General features: G+C 38.3%; 1 protein-coding gene across 7 annotated transcripts in view; it reads right to left on the bottom strand.

The window, feature by feature from the left end:
- The window catches only part of BCLAF1 (BCL2 associated transcription factor 1), a 29,976-nt gene extending 22,336 nt beyond the window's left edge, over positions 1 to 7,640 (bottom strand). For 4 of the 7 annotated variants that reach the window (XR_004299978.1, XR_004299979.1, XM_032407818.1 and 1 more), the window contains exons 1-2: positions 7,492 to 7,633; positions 1,001 to 1,104 (exon numbers count right to left, since the gene is read on the bottom strand). The gene's annotated coding sequence lies outside the window, so the exon portion shown is untranslated. Of the gene's footprint in view, positions 1 to 1,000; positions 1,105 to 7,491 lie in introns of all 7 variants that reach the window. The other 3 variants (XM_032407817.1, XM_032407814.1, XM_032407816.1) reach the window with 3 other exon arrangements.
- Between the last annotated feature and the right edge of the window lie 15,445 nt (positions 7,641 to 23,085).

Raw genomic sequence — 23,085 nt, 5'->3', positions numbered from 1 at the left:
GTACAAGAAAAAGAAAAAGTTGGGCACCAATATTCAAACTTTTCTAAACACTACTTAATATCTAGTGCAATAATCAAACTTCACTGAGTACAGAAATAACAGGACTAAATAATTTAGAAGATCTACTCTTCCCAAAATTATACATATGTATATATATACACACATATATATATATGCCTCCCAAGTTTATTTCTGCTATAAGTATTTCTAAATTTCCACTAACTTATTACCAAAATAATTGTTTCCATAAAAATGGACTCACTAAACTTCTAATAGTCTGCAATTGCCATATGAACAATTCCTCCTACACCTGAATATTTTTGAAGGCATTTATTTTACCTACCTAGGCATTGCTCAGTATTATGAAAACAGTATTTAAAAGTACTAAGATTGAGTTGCATTACAGAAGCAGCAACATAATGTCTGCACATACTTCATCAAAAACCATTAAATGACAAATTCAAGGTTTCAGATACTTCAAAATAAAACATAACTATCCTAAAGACAAATATTAGCTCTATCTTCTCATAAATAAAAAATACATAAAGATAATTATCTTCCTCTGAGTTGTAGTTAAGAATGAATGAATCGATACATGTAATACAATCAACTTTAATTACCTTAACACCAATGCAAGGGTGTTAAAAAGTTATTATGGAATTCCTCTTATATGCACACGGAATTCCTCTTATATGCACACGGGAAAAGGAGTTATTGGCCTGAGTCTAAGTTGATGTGTTTATAAAAGTGGAAGGAGACACACAACAGAGAAGCAAGAGAGATAAAGAGAATCTTTTTCCTACAACTTTTAAAATCTGGCTTACTTCATATAAGCCACCAAAATGAAACAAAACGAAACAAAACAAAAAACCCAAAAAACAAAACCAAACAAAAAAAGCTTCAGACCACATCACTTACAATCACTCAGATTCATAAATTAAGTAGTTGCGTTTTCTCAAATAAACCAAAACTGAAAACTAGAAAAACAAATGCTATTTACCTTGGGTTTTATGCAGGATTAAACAGTCAAGTGAAGTCTTTAAGATACTGTAAAGTTCTTCCTGGAGAAAATGTTCTGAGAAATTAAACTCTAAATTCAAATTCCTAGCAAAGAAAAAAAATACAAGTTTGCTTTATGGTAAATTAAACACCCACTGTTCACAACAATGAATTATACTGGCACTGAAATGAACTCTTAATAAAAGCACTAATGATTTCAGGGAAAGGGAAACTCATCTAGGAAATAAACTTTTAACCATAAAAGCTTAAGGAATTTTTTTTGTTTTAATCAAAATGTAGAAGTGTACCATGAAACTGACAGCATTTTACTTTTTTTTTAAAGATTTTATTTATTTATTTGACAGAGACACAGCGAGAGAGGGAACACAAGCAGAGAGAGTGGGAGAGGGAGAAGCAGGCTTCCCGCGGAGCAGGGAGCCCGATGCGGGGCTCAATCCCAGGAGCCTGGGATCATGACCTGAGCTGAAGGCAGACGCTTAACAACTGAGCCACCCAGGCGCCCCAACAGCATTTTATTTTTTAATTTAAATACTTGAATTCTCATTTTAGTAATCTGGGCTTTAGAAAACAGAAGCTATGCTGCTATCCTATCAGAAAATTTCAAAGTGGCTAATATAATGCCAAATATGGTATTCTTGGAATATCAAAACATGTCATCTATCAGTAGTTAGTACTCATAATGCTATAATTATAAATTACCTAAAGTATGAGTTTTTATTTTTAATGCTTTGCTACTTATTCTATATTCTCTCTTGGCCACTTCCTTTCTACAGTTTAGTTTCATCTAAAACTGGTTTTTAAAATTCTTATTAACAGCTATCACAGTAACTCTAAGCTCAGTGCCTAAAAGCATTCTGATACATGTACAGACATTCCAATACAAAAACAGGCAATAAATGAAACAAATATCTAATGGATTAGATATCTTCCTAAACTAATTTACCATTACTATGCAAATAAATTTAAATTTTGTGCAAAATATTAAGCAGTTATCAACACTGAAGAGGTTAGCCTTGTAAGTAACATTCAGTGATTGATCACCAATTATGTGCGAAGGACAGTCAAAAACCACTAGGGGAGCAGAAACTAAAGAAGAGAAGATTAATTGTATTCATGCCTAACCTCAAGGAATTCATAGACCAATTTTAAATTTAAAAAAAATACACATAAATATGAAAATCTGTGACTCTTACCAAAGATCCAATAAAAAAAAATGCAATAAAATTGAAAATACAAAGGAAAAGAAATGTTAAGATTAAACTGGTGAATTAAGAACATTGTCCCTATATACCCATGACCCTACAGTTGGGGAGATTAAGAGATGTGAGGTTCAAACTAGGAAGAATAGGAAAATTAAGAGAAACATACTAAAATTAAAAAAAAATTAAAAAAAAAAGACCATAGATACAGAAACAAAAGGATTTCTAAAGTGCAGGCATGTTTAGTTTTAAAAATATCAAATCCCCCCAAGGGGGCAGAAAGAAACCAATCTTCTAAACTGATGCATTATGAAAACTTTATTCTGGACCCAGAAGTCCAGTAATACTGATTCACTGCTGGAAGTGATACAAGGCTCATTTTAGCTAACACTTCCCCTAAACAATTCTAAAAGGTTAATTTTAATTTCCACATATCCAAAGAAAAACCAACTGCCAAATCCCTCTTTACTCCAAATCATGACTTCTGAAATTCCAAAAAAATCTACACCAGAAATAACAAAGGGAGGAGGGCTGTAGGCTGTTATACTAGTAGATACAAATTCTTGTTCACAATCTATAAATATGGTTAAGTAGTCATAAAAAGAACTCCAAAATCATGTGAAGCGTGACACATATTTAATAGTATTTAATAATATGTAATATTTAATACAAAATATATTTAACATTTAATAACAATATTTAATATAGTTAGTACAAAGGCTATAATCAGCTCAGCAAATATTTTTTAAATGAAAGTCTATGTAAAAAGCACTATGCTAGGTTTTATGGGAAACAGGACTATGGAAGAGGAGCATGCTCTCCAAAACCCAACTAAAGAGTTTATTCGAATAAAAATCAACAAATCACAGCCAAGAACATCTGAATACCAACCATGTGCTAAGAACTGTGCTAGGTGACTTTAAATAAAATCATCTCATTTAATCCTCATAATCTGATAAACTACATGTTAACCCATCTCTCAAATAGAATTCTAAGTTGTCAGAATTCATCTGAATTTACGAAGTGTCTATTATATGCCAGGCACTATTATTCTAGCACTGAAAATACTGTACTTCAAGTGAGACATTAAGTTTCCTACTCTCTTGGAGCTTATTTTAAAGGGAGGGAAAGAGAGGCGGAAAAACCCACAAGATGATGTATTAAGAGGTGGAGAGGAGACTACAAAGGTGGGTCCTTGAGCCCTCTTTAAGAAGATAACATTAAAGCTAAAGACAAGGTACATTTCAAAGTTACAGAGAAAGAAGAGCATTCCAGGCAGAAGACACAAACTTGGCAAATTCAGGACAGAAAGACCACTAAGAAAGTTGAGGCACTCTGATCATGGAGAAGATGTGAGATAAGGTGAAAGAGGCAGGAATGGACCAGATCAAATTGCATCTAGAAAGCAGGCCAGAGTAAAGAGTAGATTTTATTCTAACTGCAATGGGAAGGCTCCGCAATCAGGGAAGTCACACCATCAGATTTACATTTTAAAATGGCTGCTGTGAACAGCATGAACAATATCGAGAGGAGAACAAGGAGATAAATTAGAAGGCTGAAATTCAATACAAAGGTGACCTGGAAAAGGTAGTAGCAACGAAGTTGGAAAAAAAGGCTAAGTCAGAATCTGGTTTGGAAGTGCAGTCAACAGTATTCGTTCATAGGTTGTTGGTGTGGAGCAGAGAGAACGGGGAGAGGGCAGATTCAATGGTGTTCCTAAATTCCCAGTTTTGGGCTCAAGCATCTGGGAGATGTTTAAGTTTGGGAGAGTAAACAGATTTCTTTACCCTTTTAGGTTGCCCATGGTCACAGAGTGTAAATGGTTAAGTCAGAATTTGACCCAGATCTCCTGATTCCAATTCCTGCACTCTCTCCACTACCCTGACAGGTGCTTGATGTGGCCATAACCTATATATAGAATTCAAAATGCCAAATCAATCTTCCCTTTATTACAACCAAGATTACTTACTAACAGACTGTAAAAAGAGAGAGGGAATAAATTGCTTTATATATTTTTATCCAAGTGATTCACCAACCAGTGAGAAACTTATGAGAATAAATCAGGATTTATTTATAAAGTTCTTAAATACCTTAAGAAAGTCTATCTTTTATGCGATATTACATTAAGATCAGCTAGAACACAAGTGATGAAAAGAGCAGAGAACAGAGTTCAACAAAATACTCAAGCTAAAGCCCCTCAAAACGGGTTCTTTAAATAAGAGCCAAGTTTTCGTTTTAGCAGATTCAGGAAGTTTGGCTGTCAGATTTCTATAAACAAATTATTGCTATTCACATCTTTAATAATCCTAAAAATAATATCCTAAGACTATTATTACAATAGACTAGGTTCAAAATCCTGACCTGACCATTAACTAGATGCTCAAGTTACCTTAATCTCTTTCAGCTTCAATTTCCACAAGTATAAAATAGGGTTAACAATAATGGTAGTTACAGGCTTAAGGTTACTTGAACTAATGAATGTAAACAGCATAACATTTTGCACACGGTATACACTCAAACATCAGCTATCATTATTGGTAACTGGTTTGTGACAGTTTTTCCTGCAGGTTATCTAATTTTGCTTCATGTGATTCTTGAGGGGAATGCTTAGTATTTTTGATATAACATTAATCAGCATTATAAATGCATAATAAAATGACTGAAATTTTGCTTTATTAACACTCCAAAAAGAGGGGCCTGTGTGGCTCAGTCAGTGGAGCATCTGCCTTCTGCTCAGGTCATGATCCCAGGGTCCTGGGAATTGAGCCCTGTGTCAGGCTTTGCACTCAGCAGGGAGTCTGCTTCTCCCTCTCCCTCTGCCCCTGCTCAGGCTCTCTCTCTCTCTCACTAACTCTCAAATAAATAAAATCCTTAAAAATGAATAAAAAACTCCAAAAAAAGGTAAATAATATTAAAATTGGTACACGCTGGCAATTACTAAACCTAGATGATGAGAGCATGGGTGCTATTTTCTCTACTTTTTTGTTTGAAAATTTCCATAATTAAAAGCTTTTCAAAAATGGTAGGTTTAGTCACAAGTTTTTAGTTCTTTGTCCAGCTTCTTGTCATCCTGCTTTAAAACAAAACAAAACCAGCATGGGACTGAGAAGAACGCCTGCATTGTAGACCAGGCTGTGCCACTCCCTGGTTCATAGGCTTTAAATAAGTTTCCTACCTTTTTGCTCTCTACCTAAGTGGAGAAATACTGGATCAAGTTTGAAGACTCCACAAAATATTACACAAATGTAGACTAGATTACTACCACCTTAATTTTGTAGATTATTTTTTTTCAGTCCTGTAGTCAAATAAAACATTAATGCTTAAGATTCTGAGATAACACTAATGACCACAAAGAATCTGGATTTGAAAAAGGAACAAATTTATAACCTAAAATTATAATGTAAACATTTATACTTACTACCCAGAGATATACTGGGCTTCTTAATTCCCTTATCTTTGTCTTTGTTGATTAATAAATCACTGTAAATTACATAGAATTCAGCTAGTGTTCAACTAAGGATTCTGAATGTAGTTTCTGGAAACTCCCAATCCAAAGTTCTATGTAGAACTGAAAAGACTTTCTCTATTTCTACAAGTCTTCTCATCACACAGTTAATTCAGGTAGCTGAATTCAATAAATTCATATAGACCTGAGTCTATCAAGGGGTTTTTAGAGGTCTTTGAGTCCTAAAATACTAATGTTCTTAAAAGAAAAATCTCCTATGCTACCAACTATCTGAATGAAGGGGGATTCCAACGTTTACCCCAATGTTACAGTGAAAACATGGTATCCTTAAAACAAGATGGCTATGAGCCATCAGTACATAAACTTTGGGTTGCTCACCAAGAGTTATTTTAGACATACAATCCTTCTCATAGAATTACTTATCCTGAATTGGCTAGAATCACATAAACATGCAAATAAGCTTGTAGCGGTTTTTCCTATGTAAAGATTCTCTACTGTCTGAACAGTAGCCCAACCATTCCAAATAGAGTCAATGGGAATGAGAATTTACATGAGGATTAAGGAATTCTGGTTTCCTTTTTAATACCGAAGATAAATTAAAAGGCGCTGCTGCAAAAAGATGTATCTGAAGTAACTAATCTATTTATATCAGTTTTGGTCACATTTGCCTTCAACTTTAGTCTTAATTTTTTCAACCTAAAACTCTAAAAAAAAAAAAAAAAAAAAAAAAGACAGAGAAAAGTAGTTGCCAGCACCGCTGCTTGATTCTGATAAGATGAATCTTAAATGTGAAGAAAGCCAACCTATGGACTTAAAGTGGGGGCAAAGTCCTTAACCTTAACTCACCACTCCCACCGAATTACCCCAACTGTCTACCTATCATGGTTGCAACATTTCTGACTCGATATAAAGACCTGAATCACTTGCCAAAAAGACGTGGTTTCGCTTGTACTACTGGAAGACTGCCTTTTGGGTGAGGGGGCGGGGGAGAAACAACAGGGCCACTCATCAGCTAAGGCCTGCTCCCCAAACTAGGAAACGGTAACTAGGCACCAACTCTTAGAGTCGAGTGCACACGTTCGCTTCAAAACAAAGTGAGTTGCCAGGGGGATCCGAGATTAACCTCGGAGAAAACTGTCCCGCGACACCGAGGGCCGGAGGCGGATACCCGCGTCAGTGACGAGGGAGAGCAGACCACGTTCTTAAGGGAATAACAAAAAAACGGGGCGTAAACCGACGGGTAGCGTGAAGCCGGGAAAAGGGAATTTAAAGACGACGCGAAAACGGGTCAACCTACCCAAAGCACTTTGCTGCAGGTCATAGTTGTTTTATCAAAGCCCCAAAGCCTGGAAGAAAGGTGGCGCTCCCAGCCAATGAGAAGCGAACACAAGCGGCACCTCCAGCGGCCTCAGGAGCCGTAGGCTGAGAAAGGAGGAAGCGCGCGTGCGCCGGGCGAGCTTTCAGTCGGGCGCGCGCAAGGGACCAGGCCGAGGAAATGGGGGAAGGGTTGAAGAGGAAGATATGCGCACGCGCACGGGAAGGCCGCGCGGTCTCTGGGTTTCGAGCCAGGTTCGTAACCGCGCGCGCGCGCCGTTCTCGCTGCTCGCCCCACCCCCCACCTTTTCGACCTATAGTGCCCCAAAAACCTGAGGGGATCTGATGGAGAAACGCATAAATAACGGCGAAACGTCTCCTGGGTCCTTCTGCAGCCGCCAACCCGTCACTACCCACAAAAGATTCAACAATATTCACTCGTCCTCGGTATTTACTGCCCTTTGAGTGATTTGAATGCAGCATGAGGCCTACCTGAAACGCCGAAAGCACCGTTCCCGGGACTTATCTCCGTTGTAACTACACAGCGGCCATTTCCCGACTCAAGAACGGGAGGAAAACCATAGAGGTATCTTCGACGCGCTAGCTCGTCTCCGTCACTTCCGATTTGGGGCGTGGCCGCCAGTGCCGCTAAATATCTGGACTAGCCCCGCCCACCCTTCCGCCCTAAACCGGCTTCCTAGCTATTAAGATGTTGCCTGAGGCTTTCTGGGAAGTCTCGTGGCTGGTCTCGCGCGATGATCTGGCGGCTCCGCCCTCCGGCCTGGAGCTGCCGCCTCGCGGCGGTGACGGTAGACGGTGGGCGGGGTGTTTTGTTCGCCATGGGGTCTCCTGGCCACGGGGTAGAATTCGCGCGAGTCTCTACCTAGCTTTGAAGGTACACTCTGGGCCTCTCTGTCGGCCCCACTTTTTGCTTGTTTGGTCTATTCTTTCTGTGGCGCTGACTCAGACCAAAAGCAAAAAGCCAATCTCACGCCGAGGAAAAGACAGGGAGGCTAGAGGGCTGTTCGCTCCCTGAGTCTCCTTTTGCCAGCAAGCGCCGAGTTTCTTCTTGGACGCCTTAACTGAAACTTGGAAGTGTCGCTTTGCTTTGATATAAAATGTGCCAAACGCACTTCGATAGTAGAAAAAGGGCCACGAGCTAAGCCCCCTTCCAGAGCGGGGTCAGACCAGCCCCGCTACCCCCAACGGAGTTAGCACCGCAGAGCTCTGAGCAAGTTAGGCTGTCCTGGTTTGCATCAGAGGCTGCTGCTGCTTTCCTCCCGACGCTGCTAAAGCATTACCACTTAGGCACCTCGGAATGTTGGCATAGGCATAAAAATAATGCAGAGCACGAAGCGTAACGATCATTTGTGCCGGCGGAGAAACAGCCCAATATAACTTGGTCTGCCAGAAATATAAGTCAGATTATAAATAGGCAAGCCACGTTTGATTTGGACAGAATTTCAAATAAAAGCCATAGCGCATTTTCTATTAATAATTTGTCTGGGCTGCACTTTCTTCCTTAGGCCCTAAAACCGTTATTACTTTGATGTTTAGGGACTTAAACTACCTTAAAGGATTTCAAAGTTATAATTAGCAACCAGTCTTGTGTCAGTTAAATCCAGTGTTGGGCCCTAGTTGTGAATTTAACACTGTGCTTCGGGCATTCTTTCCTGACAATCCGATTTACCAGCTCAACTAGAAAAAAATAACTTCATTTTCATGGGATAAATTCACATTTTTCTCTCACTGTACAGCTTGCCCCTAGCCCAACCACCATCACCACCATCCGAATGTGGAAAAAGTAATCTTTGGCCTATGTGGTGCACTGATAAGTCCCAAGCATTTAGTAGGTGCTCAGTAAGTATTTGTTGAATGGGTGAACCATATTAAAAGAAAAAAACCTAACCATTAATAGCTCAATAGAACTCTACTATTCTGCATGTATGGGGGGTGGAAAGTTGTTGAAAGGTTTTAATCAGAGGTCTGACATGATCTATTTGAAAAAGATCTTTAAGTTGCTATGTGAGAAATGGTTGACACTGGGCAGGGAGATCAGTTAGGATGTTGTTTTAGTAGTTTAAATGAGGTAATGATGATCATGGTGAGAAAAGGAAAAATTGTAAATGTATTTTAGAAATGAGATTGACAGGTCTTCCTGATGGAATGTATTAGTTTAAAGAAAGGGAGGAAATAGTGTTGCTATCTAGATTGTGGCCTTGATTGGAGAGAATGACAGGAAAGGGAGGAATGAACAGGTTGGGGAATGGGAAGGAAATCATGAATTCCACTTTGTAAAAAAGATTTTATGTATTGATTCTAGAGAGCGAGAGCGCATGAGAGCAGCGTGAGGGGCAGAGGGAGAAGGAAAGGGAGAGAATCTCAAGCAGACTCCACGCAGAGCCCGATGCAGGGCTGGATCTCACAACCCTGAGATGATCTGAGTGAAACCAAGAAGTCAGATGCTTAACCGACCGAGCCACCCAAGCACTCCATTTTTAATATGTTAGGTTTGAGATGTGTGTGAAACATCAAAGTAGAGAGGCAAGGTATGAAGTTGAACATGTGGGTTTGCAATTCAAAGGCGTGTTCTGGCTTGGAGATAAAGTATAAAGATGATACTTAAAATCACAGGATAAAAGATATAGAGAGTGAACCTATAGAGATAGGTTCAAAAGATATAGAGACTGAACCCTAAAGAATCCCAACATTTAGAGATTTGTTAAAAGAGGAGGAGGAACCAGTAAAGGAGACAGAAAAAATAGCCAGTGATGGGGCACCTGGGTGGTGCAGTCAGTTGAGTGACCGACTCTTGGTTTCAGCTCAGGTTGTGTGATCTCAGGGTCATGGAATCAGGCTCTGCATTTAGCTTGGGGCATCTCCCACTCGTGTTCTCTCTCTTTCTGTCTCTCTCTCTCAAATCTTTAAAAAAAAAAAAAAAAGAACAGCTGGTGAAATAGGAAATAAGTGAAATCAAGTGTACTGGTTATTTATTGCTGCATAACAAATGACCCCAACATCTAGTAGCTTAAAACAACATTTATTTTTTCACAGTGTCTTTGGGTCAGGAATCTGGGAGGGGTCATCTGGATGGTTTAAGGTCTCTCATGAGGTAGCAGTCAGTCTGCCAGCTGAGACTGCAGTCATCTGAAGTCTGTGGATCATTCAAGGTTGTTGGCAGGAGACCTCAGTTCTTCACCTCCTGGACTTCTCCATAGGATGCCCTTGTGTCCCCTTATATAGAAGCTGGCTCCTCACCGCCCCCCCACCCAGAGTAAATGATCCAAGAAAGGGCGAGCCCAAGACAGAAGCTGCAGTCTCATAACCTAATCTCAGAAATGACACACCATCACTCTGCTGTATTTCATACGGACCAACGCCTGGTACAGTGTGGAAGGAGACTACACAAGGGTGTGAATACCAGGAGGTGGAGATCATTGGGGACCATCTTGGAGGCTGACTAACACACCAAGAGAGACAAGTGTTTCAAGTGTGTGAGGTCAAAAAAGACAAAGGACAAAATATGCTTATCTGCAATTTTGCCTGCAGGAAACACTAAGAGAATGCAGTAACTACACCTGCCTGAACTGAGCCAGGTAGGAATACTGACACATGCAAGCACCTCAAACATAGACCAGCTACTTCAGTTCACACCCATTTACTTCTCATGTTATAACTGTCCATTTGATTTTAGAAACTCTCCTTCTACCGCTTCACAATAACTAACAACTCACAAGCCTCCTGAAATCCACTTCCACAAGTAAACTTTAGGTATTTTTAAGATAAAATACTATATTAATTATAGTGTTTATGTATTTCTTAGCCATCCCTCCTATCATTTTTGTTAGGTTCCTTTTTTTTTTCATGTGTAACTGATTAAGTTTTTGAGTATCATACTCCCATCCTATTTTTCCATAAACCCTCTGGTTTTTATTGTGTGATTTTGCCTAGCACAGTGATTTTTATGAACATATATGTTGCATTAGAACAAAACTGTGTAACATTCAGCATATAGTCCTAATTTTAACAGTGAGGAAATTGTAGCTTGGAGAGGCAGAGTATCTTGCCAAAAGTCACATGGCTGTTAAGTGAGGAATTCAGATTTTATCAAAGATCCATCTGGCTTCAAAAACCACCTTGTTTCCACGGCAGTATTTCCCCACATGAACAGTTAAAATAGGGGAAGGGAAGGAAAAATTAAAATAAGATGAAAATAGAGAGGGAGGCAAACCATAAGAGACACTGAACAAACAGGGTTGCTGGAGGGGAGGTGGATGGAGGAAAGGGATAATTGGGTGATGGGCATTAAGGAGGGCATGTGATGTAATGAGCACTGGGTGTTAAATGCAACTGATGAACCCCTAAATTCCATCCCTGAAACTAATAATACAGTACATGTTAACGGAATTTAAATAAAGAATTTTTTAAAAAAATAAAATAAAATAGAGATAATATTAGATCAACCTTACCTCAAGTGTTGTTTCTATTTTATGCAACTTGATTGATAGTTCCCATGTGTCCTATTATAGGTAATAGGATATATATTCTAACGTATGTACATATATATGTCTATTTGTTTATCTGAATAGTTCTCTATTACCCATAAATAAACAAATTTAGAAATTTCATAGTCTCCAAACAATGATTAAGTGGTCTTATTAGATGAATGATGCATGATATAATTTTACTTGGTATATATTAAGTATTAATGTTTTCTTTCATTTCAGATTTCCTTTTTCATATATTTGATTAAGGCACAAGATACGTAATAATATTACCACTTCTCCCTGCCTACAGTGCTTTCTCAGCAATGACAGTGTTGGGGATTAGCAGTCTAGATCTTACCTGAGCCACTCAATGCGTATGCCACAAAACTACTTAAATTAAGGAAGGCTAAGTAGTTCCACGATCTGGGCCTCGAATGGTGTGCTGCACAAGGATAAATGTGCAATGAAATCTGTGTGAGGGCTTCAAGTCGGTATATTTATGAGTGCTCTAGGAAAAGAAAAGACATTAGGGGACAGGTAACAAAATGGGCGGAAATGGTCAACTCACTGGTCCAAGAGGACCATTTGGTATGATATCCTCATTCAAGCCTAGACAGCTCCAGGGTGGATTTAGTGCACATTAACTGAAAGTTGAATGTTTAAGGGGTTAGAAAAGTAAAGCACTAAGGGTATATACAATAGCATGAGAAGTGTGGGAGATAAAGCAGAATTAAATAATCTCTCTGAGAGGCTGGCTCAGTTATAAACATATGAATTACCTGCATGGAAAGGATGCCTGTCAGCTTTCCAGAGATAAACAATTGTGTTAATGTCAAAAAAAATGATCAGATTTTGAAAAGTAGATAAAGTCAGTTAGATGAACTATGATGCCATATTTCAGTCTGTTAATTACATTTTTCATCAAAATAGGAAATAAGTGATCGGTGTCAGAACTGAACTTTCTGTGCACCTCCAAACATTTGGTCATGCTCAGTTTATAGAAATGCCTGACTCTTGGCTTCATGAAACTGAAAGGATTTAAAGAACAAATGTATGGGAGAGAAATAAATCTTAGTCTAGGCTTTAAGGTTACTGGGAGTCTTGAGATAAACCCAGGCGCTGAGCAAAATTCTAGCCATCTTTGCAAATGGCTTGTGCCTTCCAGCATAAGGTATATGATTTTGTACAGGGTCATACTAATTTTACCTTGAATCCATTTACCTTGAATATTCTACAAGCATTATTAGAGACCCAACAGTGTTATTCTCCATCCTTTAGCCATTTATAAAGAAAACTGCATTCGAATTTTCTTTTACAGTGAACTAGTGAAAAATTTTATAATGAGAATATACATCTATAATCACTTTGTAACTGATTTCGATGCAGTGTGAAATTTTTTTTTTCTTTTTTTTGTGGATGAGGCCGTCCCTTAACTACCTTATTTCTAATATTATAAGTGTCATATTCAGCATATCTTATTTACCCTAGAAACAAAATATTATGCTTTGTTCTATAAAAAAATTGTTTATAGCATTTTCATCAAATCTAAAAAGCCAGTTGTAAGATGCACTATTATTTTAGTACCAGTAAGAAAGAAAAAAATTCTGCACATTCATAGTGTTCATCAATTATTATATACATCTCAGTTTCAGAGTCGTTAAAATATGCATCATAAAAGTAATGTAATATGGTATTTGATTATATCATAAAGTTAAATTTTAATGTCCATATAACTATAGCAATTAAAGATAAAACATACTCATAACAAATTTGTCATGAGTTTACTTCAATTATATTATATATTTCTTTGAGTTAGAACAAGTTTTCCATGTAAGTTAAAATATAAAGAACCTTCTAATGAATTCGTAGTTCTTTATTAAATGCTATTTAAAGAAGAAAACACGTGAAAAAAGCCAAGGAAAAACTGCATGAACTGTGGAAACAAAGCCATAAGTAAATAAAGCTATCCTAAAATAGAGTAGCAACCAGAAATCAACTCATTCTATACACTGGAAATGACTAAGAAGTAAAAAAAAATTTTAAAAAAAGCTACAAAATTAAGAAAACTAATCCTATTGAAATGATTAAAAAGAGGGAGGGAGGGACAGACAGGGAGAGAGAAAGAGAGGGAGAAACTCTTAAGCCAAAGAGTAACAATTGGGGAAGTTACTTAAAAATATTTGAAGAAATCTGGCTAGGTAGCTAGCTTTCTTCGCTTCTCTAGAAAAGTGAAAAGGGGTCAATTTGAATAGCAAATAGAATTATTCTTGGCATTAAGGATTGGGGACAGGTTGGCGGAAATGGAAGTAAATGGAAATGGTTTCTATTAAATATCTATTATGCTCCACATACTGTGGTAGTAATTTTGTTCAATATTCACAAACAATTCTCAAACAAATGTATTAGCACTCATTGTATTTATGAGGAAACTGATATTTTTCAGGATTAAAAAATTTACCCAACAGCTAACAAATTGAAGACCCAGGGTTTTAACTGAAAGTTAAGTTTAACTCAGTGTTTAAATCAAAGCCTTTGTCCTTTCTACTACTTTTTGGGGGAGAATTTGCAACATTGAAGTGGGAGGTTGTAAACTCCATCCTTGTGGATGTGTTTGAGATTAGGTCAAAAACACTTTTGGGGAATATTTTGTGAGCAATTACGCTTGGAAGCAGTCCAAATGGATGTCTTCCAAATTATTAAGAAGTTCTAACCTTTCTGAAAACTACCTTGTCAATTGTCCCTTTATTTGAGTAGTTTAGGAGAAAGATGGATTGAGCCCAAAAGGCCTGGATTTTTCCTTTGTTGTTAAATATCACTTGATCATTTATCATTTTGTTTGAAAATGGCCTGTCTTCTGAAAGCAAGGTCAGTATTTGTGAGTTTTTAGATAGGGGCTTTCATCATGTTTGTTTAGCCCTGTCTACAACAACATCCTGACTAATAACCTGGAACAACGATAGGAGTCTGGCTCTAAAAGAGCAAAGGTTTTATGGCTGCTTAACTCCTAGCTTTTCAGGAAAACTATCACTAAACTTCAGAGCGGAAATAATATAGGCTTCATCCCTGTGACAATTACAAAGAAAGAAAATACAATAAAAACAAAGCTTCTTTGGAAAAATTTAAGAAGACAAGATCGTCTCTTTTATCTGTTAATCCTAGTCAGAATTGCTAAAAAAAAAAAAAAAAAAATCCTAAAAAAACTCATTAAAAAATTATGTGTATTTGTATAGAAATAGACAAGAAGAATAAACCTCAAAATGATACAGTATTTCTACTTGGATGGCCACATTATAGGTTATTTTTAAACAATTTTTCCCTTCGCTTTTCTGCATTTAATAAAATTTCTACAATAAGCTTTACTTTTATAAACAAAAAACTTTAAAATTTAGATTACTTAATTTTATTTGAATTGTGTAAGATCCTGAGGAGTTAAGAAAAAGAAAAGATGTTTTTTGTATGTGGTTCTTATAAATCAGGTGTCAAAACTCTAACAAAGAATAAAATATCCTTTACTAAATTATGTTCTTTGATAAACCTAATTCTAAATTACTACGAGGGGGATATTTTCTTCCAGAAAGAATTTTTGAGTTTGTTTCTTTTTTTTCTTTTTTCCTGGTTGTCCTACAGTCTTCTGTTTTGCTTCATGAATCTTCTCTTGAGCGGTGAAGAGAAATACTGTAGTTCAGTGAGAAAACAATGTTATGTTAAATTGCTTCCATTTATTTTTTTTTTTTAAAGATTTTATTTATTTATTTGAGAGAGAGAGAACGAGAGACAGAGAGCATGAGAGGGAGGAGGGTCAGAGGGAGAAGCAGACTCCCCGCTGAGCAGGGAGCCCGATGCGGGACTCGATCCCGGGACTCCAGGACCATGACCTGAGCCGAAGGCAGTTGCTTAACCAACTGAGCCACCCAGGCGCCCAAATTGCTTCCATTTAAAAGGAACTTATAGGGGAGCCTGGGTGGCTCAGTCAGTTAAAGGATTGACTCTTGATTTCAGCTCAGGTCATGATCTCAGGGTGGTGAGATTGAGCCCTGCATGGAGGCCCCCCCACCCCCCACCCCTAGCCCCCCACTGGGCTTCCTGCTCAGTGGGGAATCTGCTCAAGGTTCTCCCTCTCCCTCTCCCTCTGCCCCTCCCCCCTCTAAAAATAAATAAATAAATCTTTTAAAAGAAACTGATATGCTGAATTCCAACCAACCATGATAGATAGGCCTAAAAATGGCTTGATCTTTTGCAAGACAATTATTTTCAAAATTCATTTTGTCATAGTGGAATCCAGCTAGTTCGGTTAAAAGTTAACACCACTGGCTTATTTTTAAATTCAATTTTAGAAAAGATTATAAAATCATGGACCTGACTTTGTTTTTCTAGTGTTTGTGCCATTATTTGTTTTTATGTCCATAACAACAAAAAAAAAGTTTAATACTGTACTGTAGCTAGGTTACTTTCTGCCAACACAAACCCATCCAGCAGCTTTGCCTAGACACAGAATGTCTAGGGAGATATTTTAGGGAGATTTCAGGGAGATATTTCTGGCAATGGCATATGAGATGATCTGTTGCCCCCACAGTGAGATGCTCATTGTTTGAAAACAAGTCCATTACTATGCTTAAAAATCATTCAGGAACAGGAGCAACACAAATATTTATCATTATTGGTCACTTGCAATTTATTCATAGGGTTCCAGCTGGCAACCATCTGGTGTATAAAACTGAAAACTGAAGGGAAAAAATAAAGTAAAAGTCACTGAAAAATATAATTTAGTCTCCATATGTCTTTAATACATATTAAGTTAGTTAGTTGTTAGTGGAATAAGATGGATGCTCTATAATAGCAGAAACATATATGGAATTTAACACAAAGGTAAGTTGAAATTCTTACTCAAAAGTGTATGTTGAAGGACAAAAATGAAGAAAGTAACAATATCCTAATTAACTGACAAATGTACTAGGGTGTGTAGACTAGGCTGTAGTAACAAATGACTCTAAAATGCATGGGGGCTCAGGTGCCGTAGAAGCTTTCTCTCTCTCAACATTATGACAGGTTAGTAGATATTTCCCAGAGCAGTGACTCGGGGTCCTAAGCTGTGTTGTGGCTCCTTCATTTCATAGGGCCCATGGATTGAATTCAAGGGTCCATAAGCTCCAAAGGATCCATTAGAATTCAGAGCTGTCAGTAGACTTGTATGGGGAAAATTACATCCCTTTTAACTCTGACCCAGAATTTATCATTTCCTTTAGTTATGAATGTAGGCAAAAACCACAGAAGTATTAGCAGTACTTGTGACTTTGTAGCAAAGAGAAATCACAGATATTTTTTTGTTGTCAAGCTTCCAGATGATTGCATCCCTGGTTGTCACCTTCAATGTAGCCTTCTGAAAGACTCTGAGCCAGAACCACCCAGCTAAGCTGCTCCTGACCCACTGAAACCAGGAGATAATGTATGTTTTAGGAGTTAAGTTTTGGGGTAATTTGTTCCATAGCAATAGATCACTAATATATCTGTATATTATCATATCACTAATTTTATGAGTATTATGATAATTGGATTCAATGTAATTTATTTCCTTTATAATTCTAGTATTTTGTTATATGTATTTTTAAAACATTCTGGATGCAGTGGTGGCTGGGAAATGTAGCCCTTGGTGAACAACATTTGCTAGCCATTGTTTCATCTAAGGGGAGAATATATTTTAATAGTGCCAGAGCAAATGCCCAAATATTAAGAAAAGCAATTAAATTGATATCTGCTAGAATAAAATCTTAAAGCTCATTTGAAAAATAAACACAGTCAAATGAAAGAAGCAGATGGTAATGACATAAACCATATTCTGTGAATTGATTTTTCTTCCAAGTGATAAGACATCTATAGATCTGAAGATGTAGAGAACTAATTTGAGTCCAGCATCTAGATCAGAAAATCAGAAGTGAAATTTTTCTTTAGTTGTCCTTAAGAATAAATTTTGTCAGGTTCTGAATATAGAATCTCAATTTTTCTGAAGGAATGGAATAGAATCATTGGTGTTCATTCATTCATTCAGTAAACATTTGCTGAGAGCCTACTATGTAACAGAGACTATAGTAAGTACTGGGGAAAATGAGATTGCCAAAAATAAGACCTCTGCTCCTAGAGCTAATGATGAAGGAAATGGCTTAGCCAACTAAATCTATACAGTGTTCTCTCCTGAGTACTGTGGCATACATAACCACATGGTGCTAACAGCAGAATAATTCACAATTACTTTTTTAATTTCAATGCCTTGGGCTAAAAACATGATATTAAATTGGAATGTCAGGCTCCAGTTGTTAAATAGGATAAGATTTCTTTGCGATCATTTATGGGGCCCTTCCCAGGATCTCTGAATCCACAAAGTAAAGCTATCCCTCAATGTTCACAGCTTTCAAAAAAGATTCCAGTCCTCTGCTGATGCAGAATGGCAAGAAAGAATTCTTAGAAGTCCACCATAAGGTCCCATACATGTAGTATCATGTGAAAAATTAGTTACCTGTGTTCCCTCCAACATTGACAAGCCAATTCGTAACTAATGACTCATGGAGAAAAATCAGGACACGGGAAAATTGAGCTGCCAATAGCTTGTCAGGTGTCTTATTTAAGAAGATTAGGCAAGCCTATTTTTCCCTTGGACTATGTCAGCCCCATGCTCAGTTACATGGCTTGATGAGCAGGGAAACAGAGTGCAGGCTGGCTCTCAGTCCCATTTGAACCTGAGGCTGCACATTCCAATGCAGACAATATATGACCATCAGTCACAAGCAGAGGCCCTGCTGGAAGTTTCTTCACAAAACAGTACCTCTCTCCCTGCTACACTCTCCTTCTGAACACCTGTCACTTTGTTATTCCCCCCTCAGCAACGTGGGATTTCTAGCACCACATCTATTCTCCCTAGTTAGCCAACAGGATTATGCAAGAATTATATTCAGTTTCATAATGTTGAATATTCATTCATCATTCAACAAATATTTATTGATAATTGTTCCTTGGATGAAATAATTAAGTATACACTTATGACAAATAAATGATAGGAAATGCATTGTCTCGTTGAACACAAGTAACCTCACATGCAGAAGCTTCTAAAATCTATATTTCATTGAAACATCACTCTTTGTCATTGCATGTATCAGAAAAAATGAGGGAGTGAGTGATTATCCCAGTTCTATTTAAAGAAACATTTAATTTTTTTTTTTGAAACATTTAATTTTTAAGAGCTCTTCTTCAAAAGGATCCAACTGACGCTTAAGAAGATTTTTGCCTCTGTGATAGGTAATCTATACCCTCAGTTTAAAGCCGTGGTTCTCAAGCCTGGTGTCAACACTGGTGAGTTGCATTCAGTTGTACAGCATTTTGAATGCAACTTTTTTTTTTTTATTACCAAAGTCATGATATGAACCTAGATACTCCTTCCTCCTCTACCAGAGAAGTGTGTCACCATCCATCCCAGTTCATTCTTTTTTTAAAGATTGTATTTATTTATTTCACAGAGAGAGACAGCGAGAGAGGGAACACAAGCAGGGGGAGTGGGAGAGAGAGAAGCAGGCTTCCCACCGAGCAGGGAGCCTGAGGCGGGGCTAGATCCCAGGACCCCGGGATCATGACCTGAGCCGAAGGCAGACGCTTAACGACTGAGCCAACCAGGCGCCCCATCCCAGTTAATTCTTTTTTTTTTTTTTTTTAAAGATTTTATTTATTTACTTGAGAGAGAGAGAATGAGAGACAGAGAGCATGAGAGGGAGGAGGGTCAGAGGGAGAAGCAGACTCCCCGCCGAGCAGGGAGCCCGATGCGGGACTCGATCCCGGGACTCCAGGATCATGACCTGAGCCGAAGGCAGTCGCCCAACCAACTGAGCCACCCAGGCGCCCCATCCCAGTTCATTCTTTAGAGCAAATGGTCCTGGGACCACAAGGAGCAGCCTCACCTTATCTTAGAAATGCAAATTCTCAAGTTCCCACCACAGAACCACTGAATCAGAAACTCTGCGATGAGACCCAGCAAGCCCTGGTTTAACAAACCCTCCAGGTGATTGTAATGTACACTCGAACTTGAGAACCATTGTGATAGACCCATTCCCAGTTGATCAAATGGTCCTTGTCTTGTAAATAAGCTCAGGACAGAATCAAATGCTCCTTAACACAATAGGCTAGCGTTATTATTTCACAGGATAGAATAAAAGTTAATAGGAGGAATATAATGAGTCTGGACAGTAGGGGAAGCAGAGGCAGTTGTATGGGCCCCTAAGTAACTTGAAGCAGGGAGGGAGGATTGGCGGCAGCCCTCACTGGTGTAAAGATTGAACTGAAATCTGAGCACGTGCCGTCTGCCCCCTGCAGTATCTGCATGGGACCACAGCTGTCCTCTCTTTCCTTCGGAGCCAGAGAAACATAGAAAGAGGGAAGCCACTCTCAGCATCCATGAAGGTTTACAGTCAATGGCATAAGAAGAAATCTATTCTAGACAGTTCTCCAGTAAGGACAGGCAGAGGGAGGGTGTGAGCACACCGGAGAGCAGAGAGCAGAGCTTGAGGAGTTATGAGCAAGGGTGCGGCGAGAGTGGGGACAGGGGTTGGTCGTAAAAGGCTTCTGAAGCAAGTCAGGAATCCCTCAAAGACCTGAGGAATTTTTAAGTATCTGTATAGTTAAAGTCACAGATCCCAGTTCCTTCTAATTAAATCGCTTTAGGAATGATTTTACAGTAGAAACAAACTGCTTAGAGCGCCGTTGGAGTTCATCGTGAGAAGACCGGTGAGATGGTATTCCACCTGGGAAGATAGCTCTGCTCTCTGATCATAGGAAGGGCTTTCTCACTCTCAAACTCCAAGCTGAAAATTCAGCAGCTCATAACCCAAAGGGCCAGTAGCCTGTTGCCCCTGACTGACCGTCGGGACCAGCAATGTCTCTGTTTTCTGTGAAGGAAATGGAATAAATGGAGCACTACCGCAAGGTCCTTGTGCAGCTGACTATTCACTAGTCCTGCCATCTCGGGGCTCAGCCTCTCCCTCTACAGAGAGCAGTGTGTTCCAGAAGCCAGTGACAGCCCTGGCTGGGCCTGCGTACCCTGGAAAGGGGGTATGTTATTCTTGTCAGATGAGGCTTACTTAGGACTAGAATAAAGTGAAAGATAATGGCAATTCCAGAAAAGATAATATTCATACAGAAGGCCAATTCTAGGCCAGATGTTGCCTTAAACCAGGGGTGGGCAAGCTTTGGCTCACAGGCGAAATCGAGCCCTCATCCTACAACAGCAGAGTTCAGTGGTTGCAGTAAAGAATGTATGGCCCACATTAGGCCTAAAATATTTACTATCTAGCCCTTTCCAGAAAGAATTTGCTGGTTCTGCCTTAGACTCAACTCTGACTCTTGGGTCTTGGAAGGCACCAAAGCCCTCCCCACTCTCAGGGCCGCTCTGTCAATCCAAGAACCTTAGTTATGTTTATTGCTATTACCCATAGTTGATCTCTACAGTTTTACCAAAATAGAATAGCTCCTCTCCTTGCCTGTTTTGCTCTTCTTTGCTTCTCTTCAAAATTACATTTGATGTTCACTTTCCGAAAGAAAAGTGCCTTTTTCCAACATTGGCTTTGCCTTCTGTTTGGCAGCTTTTTCCCCATCAATTGATGGTCTCTTACTAGGCATACGAAGGGCTCATCTTGGTGTCCATCTCTGGGTAACTCACTCATTTTTCTCATCCCCAGCCACTGACAAGCAAAATATATTTTTTAAAGATTTTATTTATTTATTTGACAGAGAGAGCGTGAGTGAGCATGAGCAGGGCAGAGGAGCAGAGGGAGAGGGAGAAGCAGGCTCCCTGCTGAGTTGGGAGCCCAACGTGGGGCTCCATCCCAGGACCCCGAGATCATGACCTGAGCCGAAGGCAGACGCCTAACCGACTGAGCCACCCTTAATCAAAATATTTTTAAAAGCCATGGCCTATGGCACCAGCTAGCCACAGTATAGATCTGAACGTCCTCCAGTCCTCAACTCTGAAATCAAGGCTGTGGATCAGCCTACTTGACATGCCCATGAGCATGACTGTATACATGTGTGCCCCCCACGTATTTCCATGTAGTCTGCTTGCTTTTTCTTCGAGGCCAAGCTTTTCCAGGCAATATGAAGTCTGCCTTATCACTCCACATATTTTAGGGCTTAAATTCTTCCTAGCTGAAAAATGCTAGAAGCTCTAAAACTTGTTCTGAAAATATGATATGATAGCCATTTATTTCCTCTATTTTGGACGTGCAAGCCAGTAGGGTGAGTAAATAGGCTTCGTACCTCCCATGTGTTCTCATGTACCTTTTTGATGTTCAAACTGTGTATCAGATACTTAAAATATTTGACAAATAATTTTTAAGAGTGCATGTCTTTTTAGAATGACCCTTCATGTAGGCAACATAGTATGATGATGTAGAAAATTCCACATCATTGTTTTCCTAAAGAATTTCAGATCTAGGAGAACTTTTTCTGTACTGTCTTTTGTTTATGCAATAGGCCTCTAGCTCTCCACCAAATATGTGGAAATACTTTATACTTTGCTAAAATGTAGTGTAATAGAGATTCTTCAGAAGCATTTTTGCCTCTAGTCAAATTCTTGCTAAGTAAAGTCATTATGAAATGGCAGATTCATCCATCCTTTCTACATCAAGATCCATAGTACAAAAAGAAAACCTGTATCATATCAGTGATATAAGAAAATGTCTTTTTGCTTAGGAAATGCATTCTAAAGATTTAGGGATAAAGAAGTAGGATATCTACACACTCTCTTATGGATAGAATAGCAGCACTGTCCAACAGAAATATAATTTCAGCATGTAACTAATATTTTAAAATTATCAATGAAAGATTTTATATTCTTTTTTCTTCACACTGTCTTTGAAATCCAGTATATAGTTTACACTTACAGCACATCTCAATTTGGGAACTAAATTTTTGGTGGAAATACTCAGTCTGTATTTAGATGTCATAAAATTAACATCTTGAAAAAGTAGATTCTCATAACCAAGTTGTTCCTAACATACTTAAAATTTTCTCCGATAACTGAATCAATTAGCACTTTTAACATTTACATCTAAATTAAACTAAATTAAAAATTCAGTTCCTCGGTGACACTAGCCATATTTTAAGTGCTCAGTAGTCTGAAGTGGCTAGCACAAAATAAGAAAGAGAGAAAATGATCAACTCAATGTAACAGTTATAAAATGTTAAGAGTTGTTGAATCTGGAAGATGCAAAAGTCCTTTGTACAATCCATTCAACTTTACTGTTACTTAGGACTTATTTCAAAACTTAAAAAAAAAAAAATACAAAACTATATCCACTATACAAATGATACAAATGTTTTGTTTCACCCCCAAAACAAAACAAAAATGTTCAATCAAGATGTTTGAAAATAAATTGTATGGGCTATTTTACAAATAGAATTTTAGAAGCAGTTCTTTTTTTTCTGGTCCAAATTATAAAGAATTCTTAAGCACCCCAAGTCCTAGGCACCATGCAAAAGGTTTCATGCAGACTCCATTTATCAGGACACCTTTTATTGCAGGTAACAGAAAAACAGTTAAAACTAGCCTAAAGAGAAAGGTAATTTG

This window comes from Phoca vitulina, unplaced genomic scaffold (genome assembly GCF_004348235.1).
Source record: "Phoca vitulina isolate PV1807 unplaced genomic scaffold, GSC_HSeal_1.0 scaffold9, whole genome shotgun sequence".
Lineage (NCBI taxonomy): Eukaryota > Metazoa > Chordata > Mammalia > Carnivora > Phocidae > Phoca > Phoca vitulina.
Note: the sequence above shows the minus strand (reverse complement) of the source record. Positions and strands in the feature narration are given on the sequence as shown.